General features: G+C 40.4%; 1 long non-coding RNA gene across 1 annotated transcript; it reads left to right on the top strand.

Moving 5' to 3' along the window:
- Nucleotides 1-4,191: 4,191 nt before the first annotated feature.
- On the top strand, nucleotides 4,192-7,952 carry LOC120742121. Its single transcript, XR_005697770.1, has 2 exons — nucleotides 4,192-4,701; nucleotides 5,195-7,952. It is a non-coding gene; the product is annotated as an uncharacterized LOC120742121 (long non-coding RNA).
- The last annotated feature ends 2,800 nt before the right edge of the window (nucleotides 7,953-10,752 follow it).

Raw genomic sequence — 10,752 nt, 5'->3', positions numbered from 1 at the left:
CTAATCGAGATGATTTCTAAGGTGGTATCTGGGACGAAAAGTTAAAATCAGCTTGGATGGCCTGTACTGTATGATGGCCTTGGTTGCACCACATTGATGGCCATGCAGGGTGGTTCACTCCTTGGGCAAGAAGACCGAGGAGTGAGCCACCCTTGGTCAAAGCTTGGTCATTCAAGCTCACTGTTTTCCCCTTGTTGGTTGATGATAGTATTTTTTTTTTACCTGACTTATAGTCATCATTGTCTTCAAATTAACTCACACACTGCTGACTGCTGTAGCTTACCTGGCTGAGCAGGTGACCCATGCACTGAAGGTTAGAGTCGTGACTCCAGGGCCTGGTTTGAGTCTGCCCAAGACCATTTCCTGTGTGTTATTCTCCTCACTTCTCCCTCCCTTCCTGTCTTCTTTGTCCTATACAGTGAAGACAAAAGGCCTCAAGTTGTGAAAACTCTTCCCCTTCATCATCTTCCATCTCTCTCATCTAAAATCTCCAGTATTCTCTGAGTAGAGAATCTTTTCACAATCTTGAATGATAAGGATCCAAGTGGGTAAAGTTATTTATTTGTTGTGTTCCTATTTGCAGCTGGGATAGATTAAGAAAAACTATCGGCTGCCCAAATTACATCCAGTTTAGAAGAAAAACATTGAGTGAAGTGTTTGTTTCATCATCCTTCACAACTCATCAACCAGGTGTCACAAACTGCAGCAGGACAGTACAAAGCATGTCATACTGGATGGCTGCAACAACCAGAGTTTTACCTACCTTTGGTATTTCTTGACAGCATGAGCGTAATATTTGCTGAACAGAGTCGTCTTCTGTAATCTTTTCAGATTCAGATTCAGAACACTGTATTTGTTTTCAAGGGGCAATTAGGATACTGAGCTTTCCAACCGTACATACAATACACAAACATCACATTGGGGAGACGGGTCAGGCTAGGTAGCTGGCCGGTCAGCCGCTAGAGCAGCAAACTGGAACCGAACAGCAGAAAATGCACAACATCAGGAAAGATGAGGAGAAAAAAGAACTCCTCCCAGACTGAGCTCCAACAGGGAGATCAGTTTGAGAACAGACAAAAAAAATTACCTTAGCGCAGAACACGTGAAAACTCTTAATACGCCATAGAAACACATGACAAGCAACAGGGATGGGTAAAAGGTGAGAGACAGCCGGTGTAGACAGCGCATCCGGGCCTGCAGCATTTGCGCTGGTCCCCTCGACCCACCGTCTGCACCGGGAGGGGATAAGCATTCTTAGGATGGGAAGGAACAGTCTAAACACAGTCTGTTATCAGGGTGAGATTTGTTATGTTCAGCTCCAGCCTTGAGACCACAGCTGGCGCCGGTATGTTAGCCGCATGAAATGATGGTGGTTTTCTTTGGTGCGAACAACTGCATGTCAATTTCACAGGTGATCTAACAGTCCGTCACTCGCCTCTCAATCTCCCGTTGGAGAGCCACGAGCTTCTCCGAGAGGTTATCGGTTTTGCGCTCAAAGAGCAAAGTCTGAGAACTCACGACCGCCATGAGCTTCTTCAAGATCTTATCCGTGCTGCATTCAATGAGCCCATTTTGAGAAGTCACAACCCGTCCCATTGTTTCAGTCACAGCGGGCAGCCTTGTGGGGGTTTGAACAGCTGATTCCGCTTTCTTTAATCTTCAATAAGCCAGGGCCAAGCCAGCTCAGATCAGCAAGAACCCTTTGCTGGTGTGAATGTCTGTGCTGCTAGCTGGAAAGAAGCAATTATCTCTGCCATCCCAAAAGAAAAGAAGGATAAATTAGAATGTGCGTCATATAGACCAATATCTGTTCTTAATACAGATTACAAGCTGTTTACATCTATCATGGCTCGACGATTAGAAAAGTTCTTACCTAATCTAATTCATAATGATCAAACAGGTTTTATTCGAGAGCGCCAAATACAAGATAATGTACGATGGACATTACAAATTATTAATCATATTCAAAAGAATAAAATAGAAGCAATGGTAATCAGTATCGATGCAGAAAAAGCATTCGATTCAGTTAATTGGAACTTTCTTTACCAAGTCTTGCATACATTTGGCTTTCACGAAAATATAATTAAGACAATACAGGCACTTTATGATAACCCTACGGCAAGTATTAAAATTAATGGCTACCTATCAAATAGTATTAAGCTGCAAAGAGGAACAAGGCAGGGCTGTGCGTGCTCACCATTATTATTTGCGTTATATCTGGAACCACTGGCTCAATATATAAGACAAAATAAAGAAGTAGAAGGTATTAATATCCATGAAAAGGAGCATAAATTAGCCTGCTATGCAGCTGATATTTTAATATTTTTGGGTCAACCATCAAACTCTTTACCTAAATTAATGCAATCATTTGAATACTTTGGTCGACTATCTGGATATAGGGTTAATATGAGTAAAACACAATTGCTTAAGTACAACTATATTCCATCAGAAGAAATTAAAAATAAGTATCAATTAGCATGGCAAACAGAGTACTTTAAATATCTAGGAGTCATAATACCTAAGGATCTTACAGAACTATTAGAACGAAATTATTTACCAATACAGAAAAAAATTAAGGAACATATAGCGAGATGGAATCTAATTCCATATTTAAGTTTATATTTGAGAATAGACTCAATTAAAATTAATATTCTTCCTAAATTATAATATTTATTTCAAACATTACCAATAGAAATTAACCAGAAACAGTTTAATGAATGGGATAAAATTTTGTCAAGATACATATGGCAAGGAAAAAGGCCCTTAATTAGATTTAAAACCCTACAACTTAACAAAGGAAAAGGGGGTGGGGCTTAACTTCTCTTAGGGAATATTATTGGGCAGCACAATTAAGGCCAATGATATGCTGATGTAATCCTTCATATGACGCTCAATGGAAAGTTATTGAGGAGAGTCTGACATCCATCCCCATATAAGCTATTATAGCAGACAGAAGCTTGCAAAATTTAATAAAAACTATTGAAAATCCATGGATCAAGTTGACTTTTAAAATTTGGGAAACAGTAATAAAAGAATATAAACTAGAAGAGGATATAGCAGTCCTTAAGTGGTGTGCACATGACACACATTTTGCTCCAACTAAATTGGACACCAGATTCAAAGATTGGACATATAAAGGATTAACAACTTTATGTATGGTAATGGAGGAAGGCAGACTAATTAGTTTTGATAAAATGAAAGATAAATATTCATTAGAAACACAGGATTTTTATAGATGTCTACAGATGAGGCATTTTGTCAATAACACGATAAAAGCTGAGGCTGAATTGAGTAAACAGCTGCTAGCCGTATTTAAAAGGGCAGTTCAAATAAAAATAGAGGTATTATAGGTGACCTCTATAAAGGATTAACAAATATGAAATTACACTCAACCTTGTATATCAAAACAAAATGGGAAATGGAGGGAGGAATAGAGATAAAGGAGGAAGAATGGACAACAATATGGGCATATCAATGGAAATGTAGCAGCTCACAGAGCTGGCGGGAATTTGGGTGGAAATGCCTGATAAGATATTTTATTACACCTCACCAAAAATCTCACTATGAAGGTAACCCTCCCACTTGCTGGAGAAATTGTGGAAATACAAACGCAAATCACTATCATATTTTCTGGGACTGTCATGTTATTAAAACTTATTGGAAGGGAATACATGCAGCAATACAAGAGACATTTGGAAGATATTTACCTTTGGAAAGTAAAACTCTACGTTTTGGACTTATGCCAGAAGGATGGACAAAGAACGATAAATACTTGTTTAATATTTTACTGGCAGCAGGCAACAAAGCCATCACAAAAGAATGGCTTTCTTCAGAGAGCCCAGCTATGAACACGTGGATGAACATCACACTGGACATTTACAGAATGGAGAAAATGACAGCAGATGTGAACTACAAGAGGGACCTGTTTGTATCACGATGGAAGAAATCGATGGACTACATTAGAAAACGCAGGCCAGTTTTTGCTTTTGCATTAGATTTTGACTTTGTTAACTACTAGAAGACTAGAGGAAAAATTAGTTACATTAATGGAAACAAAAACACACTGCCTATATTTATTTATTTATTTATTTTTCTTTCCTTTTTCTTTTTCCTTATGTATTTTTTATTTACGTTGTTTGTTGTTTCCTGTTTTGCTTATTTTTCTTTTCTTCTACTTCTTTCATTCTTATTGTATGGATATTTTAGTTGTTTAAATATAGAAAAAAAGAAAAAAATATATGTACTGAAAGATAGCTGAAGTTGATGGTATTGTATAGTGATTCTAAAATGTCAATAAAAAACAAATAAGCTGGAATTAAATGAGTCCAAGTCTTCTGCTGATTCAGCATCACATTCATCTTTGCTCCTTGTTCTGCATCCCCACCATGGACTTCATTCCTTTCCAAGCCAGCCTTGAGTGTCCTTTATTCAGCTCATCCTCTGCTTTACTTTTACACCTGATTTTAGCTGCTTTTCTTCTCTCCCTCATAACAAGACAGCTTCTTCTGCCTGAGAACATGTTGGAGTGATTTACTAATCCAGGGCTGATTTCGGGGGAAAATAGTTCCCATTTTTCAAAGTAATCCCCATTTTTCCCAGAATGAAATGTAAGTAGAAATAAATGATCTAAGTGAGAACATGAGCCTTTAAAAAGGCTCTTCTGAGGCTGCTGCCAGTGGTCAAAGCCTCCAACAAAGCTCTGTAAGTACATATGTGATCATAGCTTTAGCTTTTAAATGTTTATTCTAGTTAACACAGATCAGGTGGAACAACTCAAATAAAATATCAAAAATATTAAGTGGTCATCGGTACTCAGTTTGTTCAATACTGAATACAATGGAGCACAAATTGTCCACGTTTCTCAAATATTTCTGGGTGTAACTGTCACCAAAGTGCAATTTAGACCTGGCCTGTGGTTGTTATCTAAGTGATAATCATCAATTCTACTAAAACAAATACAAAATAAAGAAGTTTGACACATTTTGTTGATATCAAAAGCACACTGAACAATTCAGTGTTGTTTTACTGCTGTTCTCTCTTCACTTCTTCTCCTCTGATTCTCTCCACATGTTGTTCTGCACAAGTGCTCAGTTTCCTGACAAAACAAGATGAAATATTGCTAAATATAATAGTATCTCATTACGCTTCAACATAACTGTTTTATTTTTGTAATTGTTTATCTGTTATTTTTCAGACTGAGTCACTGTGACCTGTCAGAGAGAAGCTGTGAAGCTCTGGCCTCAGGTCTCAGCTCTCAGACCTCTAATCTGAGACAGCTGGACCTGAGTAACATTAACCTGAAGGATTCAGGCGTGAAGCTTCTGTCTGAAGGACTGAAGAGTCCACACTGTACACTGGAAACTCTCAGGTGAGATCAAGCATTTTTCTTTCATCAACTGACAGAATTAGCAGATTAATAATAAGGCAGTCCTCTAATAAGAGGAGAAGTGGAGGTGTTTTGAAGGGCAACATACTCTTATGTTAACAAGACAGGAAGTAGTTCCTGGGAACTGCTTCCTTTGTTATTGTCTGAGTAGAAACATGATGGTAAAACAGTGATGAGTTTGCAGAGGTGGATCCACAGCACACAACACAACAATGCTGTTGTGTGCTGAAAGCAGACTTCTCACAGATTCTGAGGCTGCAGGTTTAATCACTGTCCAACCAAAATTCACTGAACCAGCAGTAAATGAACGTCCAAAACGACGCTTCATGTTTAAAAAACAGATGATCAGGGGGATTTGTGTTTACATCTTTTTTGTGTAATCTGTTCACCTGCTGTTTCAGCTGTTTGGTGGTTGTTGAGATGGTTTTGTGAACTTTTAGCTGAGATTCTGACGTTTCTGTAGATACCACACATGTCTAATTACTTTGTACAGCCTGAATGGCCATAACGAGGATTTTAACAGTAAGAAAAGTTGTAAAACGTAAGAAAATATAGTTAAAAGTCCAAAACCTTCTACGTCTGGTGGCTTGTGGTAAGGAGCAGATCAAACGAGTAAAGAATTACGTTATAATTATAAATTGCTTCAACAGCACATTCAGGTCTGTGAGACTCATTCAGACACTGAGCCGTGGCTCTGTGCTACATGCACATATTTCTGCATCTCTGCCATTCAGACACACTTTATATATAGTTTATTTTATGTAGTATTCAATACTGAACTGTACATTTAGTCTTTTTAAAGGCAGCAAGTTTTATTCAGTGTTTTCATAAAAGCCTTATTTTTATCCATTTACTGCTATTAGGAAGAACACGTGAGGTTTAAGACCTGGACGAGTTTGAAACCTTTTGTCCTCCACAATGGAAAATGGGTGGAAATAAAAATGGGTCTCACTTTAGCCAGCTCCTAATTTTATCAGTTCTACTCTCAGCGTCTCCTGTATATCTCCTATATAAATGTTGCACTCAGCTTTGTGGTCTCCAATATCACTGAAATGCAGCCAGATGCTGCTCATTTTGCCTTTTCACTCTTTCCTGACACGCTTGCATTTCAATACAGCTCCCATTTCTCTGTGTACTGGTCTCTACCACTACCCTTGCTGTCTATGGGACATTTCCGTCTCTTTCACATAATGGTATGATCCCAGTCTGTCTCTTAAAGTGTTTGGCCACATGGTTTGCTCATCAGAATAACATCTCAGCCGTGCTCACATTGATTATCAGCAAGCCTGAAAATTCATCAATATTTGACATATGAAATTATCTCAAGGGCTGGATTTGGCCCACGGGCCATATGTTTGACACCCCTGGTTTACACAGTTTGGTATTCAATGTACAAGTGAGTTAGCTCTCAGCTAACTAGCAGACAAGCTAACTGCTGGGACTACATCTTTCTAACAAGAGCGTCAGACACTCAGACTGGTTTCCTTTGTGGATGATGATGTGTTCTCACACTGATCCTTCATGCTGATGCTGCCATCCACCCACTGCTCCTGGATTCCTCATCATCATCTCCATCAGCCCTCACAATACTCCACCTTCATCAGCTTCATGTTCAGCAGCCTGGATGGACAGTAATTCTTTCCATGGGTTATGGTGGGACATTGAGAGCTGAAGTCAAACAGCAGTGAGAATGAAAGACTGATTCATTTCTATTTAGTCTTGTGATGTGCAGCTTTGTTCAGAGCATTAAGGCCCAGCAAAGATTACTGAGGTCATAGAGTCCTGATGAAACCTGTGTGCTTATAGAAACTGAGACCAGATGAACCAGAATAGAAGGACATTAAAATGAAGTGTCAGCTACACAAAGGCAAAGCTATTCAGTTGTTGCTGTGAGTTATTTAAATGGAGGATGGAGTCAGACTTTAAGCTGCTGGACTCAGTCACTATATCCTGTTGTCCTCATAGAACCTGGACACACAGACTCACCTGTGACACAGTGACACACAGTGTGGGCTACACACACATTAGAAAGTGGATCAGTCACACTTGTGCAATCATTTGTTGTGCTGGGAAACCATGAACACTTTGAATCACATTAATGGCTTTGTTACAGCAACATTCAATCATGAGTTCAAAAGTAGTGTATTGTGTACTTATTTTAATAGTACTGCAGTATGAGAAGTGCAACATTCAGTGTGCAGAAACAGATCAGGTGCTTTCTAACAGCAGTGTTCCCTTTAACACAGCAGCAGTTCAAATATTTCTGTCAGTCTGAGCTGAAACATGAATCTAATCAAAGATCAAATCAAAGTTCTTTGCCTCTGCCAGGACGTTAACATTTGATCTAGTTTTTTACAAAGTTCCCTCAGCGTCCAGAGCCACCAACATACCTTTGATCAACAGCAAGTGAACATTTATAAATGTGTGTTTCCAGAACAGGAAGCAGCAGAACTATTGTTCTGTTATCAGGCAGCAGCACAAACGCTCATCAGCTCATTTACTGTGCAGGACTTTGAGTGTGTGAAGTGTGTGTTTGTGCTGGATTTCCTTTGGAGAATCTCAGTCAGAAACCAGACAAAGAAAAACTCTTTCAATAGTCCAGGTTGAGTTGACAACATGAACTGCATTTATCTTCCTCTGACTTGACATGTTCTTCCTCCTCTGCACCGAGCCAGCTGCTAAGACACACAAGCTCATTGACATTTTCTGTCATGATTGCGGCTGTGTGCAGGCAGGATGAGGACCCAAACGCAAGCTCACGGAGGCAGGAATGAACTCAAAATTCACAGCTTCATTGCTGGAGAGCAGAACCATACAAATTAAACCGGGAAACTATACCGTAACACACAGAGAAACACACAGCCATGGATGAGGGAGAACGCGACACCGAACTGAGGGAGACGCAGACATAAATACACAGAGGATTAATGAGGGAAGTGGGAACACACGGGGAACACAGGTGACACTGATAATCATAACAAGACACGGCAGGAGCAACACTGACGGGAGACTGTCAAAGTAAAACAGGAAGTACACAGAGGTTCAGACAGGAGGAGAGACAGCACAGGGAGAACACAGACATAACATGGAATAAAACACAAGGAGAGAGGCTCACAGATACACAAAGGGTAAGGGTCACAAGGGGAAAACAAATAAGAAACAACGTAACAGAGCAACCCAGGAAGCATGGCCTAAATAAGGAACAAAATACAAAAATACATGAAAACTAAGAATACTGGGCCAACATGGCCCAGGACCATGACATTTTCTGATGATAAAGAAACTCTCTTCTTCTGTACAATATGAGCAGCAACAGAGAACAAGCTTTCACAGGTACAGATGTTGCAGCTGTGGCCAAGTACATGTGCTGCATGTTGGAGCAGCACTCTAATGGACAGGCCTCTGTACTGATGGTGGGCTCTGCTCTGTATCCACCACACTGATCTCAGCTGAGTCTTCCTCCTGTTCACACTCTGATGAAGCACCAACAGGGCCAACTTCTTCTCTGGTGGCTCGGATGTTGTTGCTTCCACAGGTTTCCCTCCAACAACCCTCTGTTCCTGCAGTAAGTCCAGTAAGATCTGGGTAAACACTTGAGCTCCTTGAATCTGGCTCCAGCAGCAGTTTTCACATATACAATGTTGGCATTTTGCTTGCGTGTCTCCAGGTCTGTTCTGAATGTAGACTTGAATTTGACCACGTAGGCGGGGTCATCATCTGAGCTCTCCAGCACCTGGGAGAGATGACAAAACACAGAATCACAGAGCATGAAACCAACGTTTCTCCTCCCAGAAGTTCAGTCACAGACCTGCAACAGAAACAAGAGTCAAAGATTCAAATGACGCAGAGCTTTCATTTACTTATATCCACAAACATGTCCTCTACATATTCATGCTGTATTTACACACACATACAGAGGCTGTTTGTCTCTCACACACAGACAGGACACTGAGAAATACATCATGTTAAATATACCTGCAGGCTTCCAGCTGTGCACTTTGTCCCTGTCAGCTGTGATTGCCATGGCAACCTTGGTGTTGTGCGCGATGCAGGGACGTGTTCAAAGGCAGACGTCTGGCAGCAGCATCATATTTGATGCACTATCTGTACTGAGTGTGCTGACTTTATTTCAAATGTCCCACTGCTGTGCAACATGAATCGCATGTTCTGCACGTTTCTGTAACTCCCAGGTAACCATGGTTACCCAGCCACACCCAGTAGTCTCCAGAGAGACCAACAGCTGGTTCACGTTGTAACGCTGTGGCTTTCGTAGTCTCTCCTTTTTCTACAGCTCATGTGTTCTTCTTGTGATGCTGCGTCTTGAGGCTCATACATGCCGTCATTTGTTGATCCTAAGAAAGTTCCTCAGACCGACTTCTTCAACAACAGATAACTTTAGTTGTATCAACACTGCCTCCTGGAACAGTTTAAAATGAACATGTCAAAGATCTGTACCTGTCTCCATGTTTCTGTCCCCGCCCCTTTCTTTCTGTCCTGGGTCATGTGAGCGCTGCAGTAGTATTAGGCCCACCCTCAATGCTCCCATTGGCTGAGACGCATAATGACGCCCATTTCAAGCCAGCACTGATCAACATCCCTCCTGTGACCCATGGCTTTTATATTCAGAGCCAGTGAGCACTTTCACAATAATCATGATTTTAAAAACTGTGATTAAAATAATTGCTGGCGTTAATCAGTTAATGAGTTAACGAGATAATAACAGGTTAAGTTGCCCTAATAATTAGACTTTGATGACAAACTGATGTGATCTCCATGTTTCCTTTGTTGGACTGTGGGCGAGTGTCAGAACTGAATGTACTGAGTAACATGTAGAGTTTAAACATGTGTCAGTTCCAGTTTTAGAGCTCTAAAGTGCAGCTATCATGTTAGGAATATGTTAGGAATAGACAGGAACACTGAGCACACTGAGGTCAAATCTTTATTTTACCACTCGCTGCATTCTTGATGTTCATGAATTCAGCAGGTTCATGATTGTCTGCAGCATTAATCTCATATTTCCATTAAAAGTGTTGAATTTGACTGTTTGATGTTCTTTATGATCTCTGGCACCAGTTCATCTGTAGGCTGAGCTCAGTCCATCCATTTAGTGAAATGATGTTTAAAGGTCTCCTTGTTCTGTGAGCGTGCACAGATCCTGAAGCAGAAAGCCTGGGTTACAGAGAAATGATCATCACTGTGATGATGCTCATCATCTCTGACTGGGATTTGAGGTTTTGTCAAAGCAGCAAAGAAAGCCTGGCTATGTTGAACTGGGTGTGCCAGCAGCTCCCAGTTTGAGTTCAGGAGACAGACACCCTCTCTACTTTGAAGATCAGCTTCAAACTTTCCTTTTTGATAAAGCTTAT

This window comes from Simochromis diagramma, unplaced genomic scaffold (genome assembly GCF_900408965.1).
Source record: "Simochromis diagramma unplaced genomic scaffold, fSimDia1.1 OVJJ01000076.1, whole genome shotgun sequence".
NCBI lineage: Eukaryota > Metazoa > Chordata > Actinopteri > Cichliformes > Cichlidae > Simochromis > Simochromis diagramma.
This window is presented reverse-complemented; position numbering and strand designations above follow the sequence as displayed.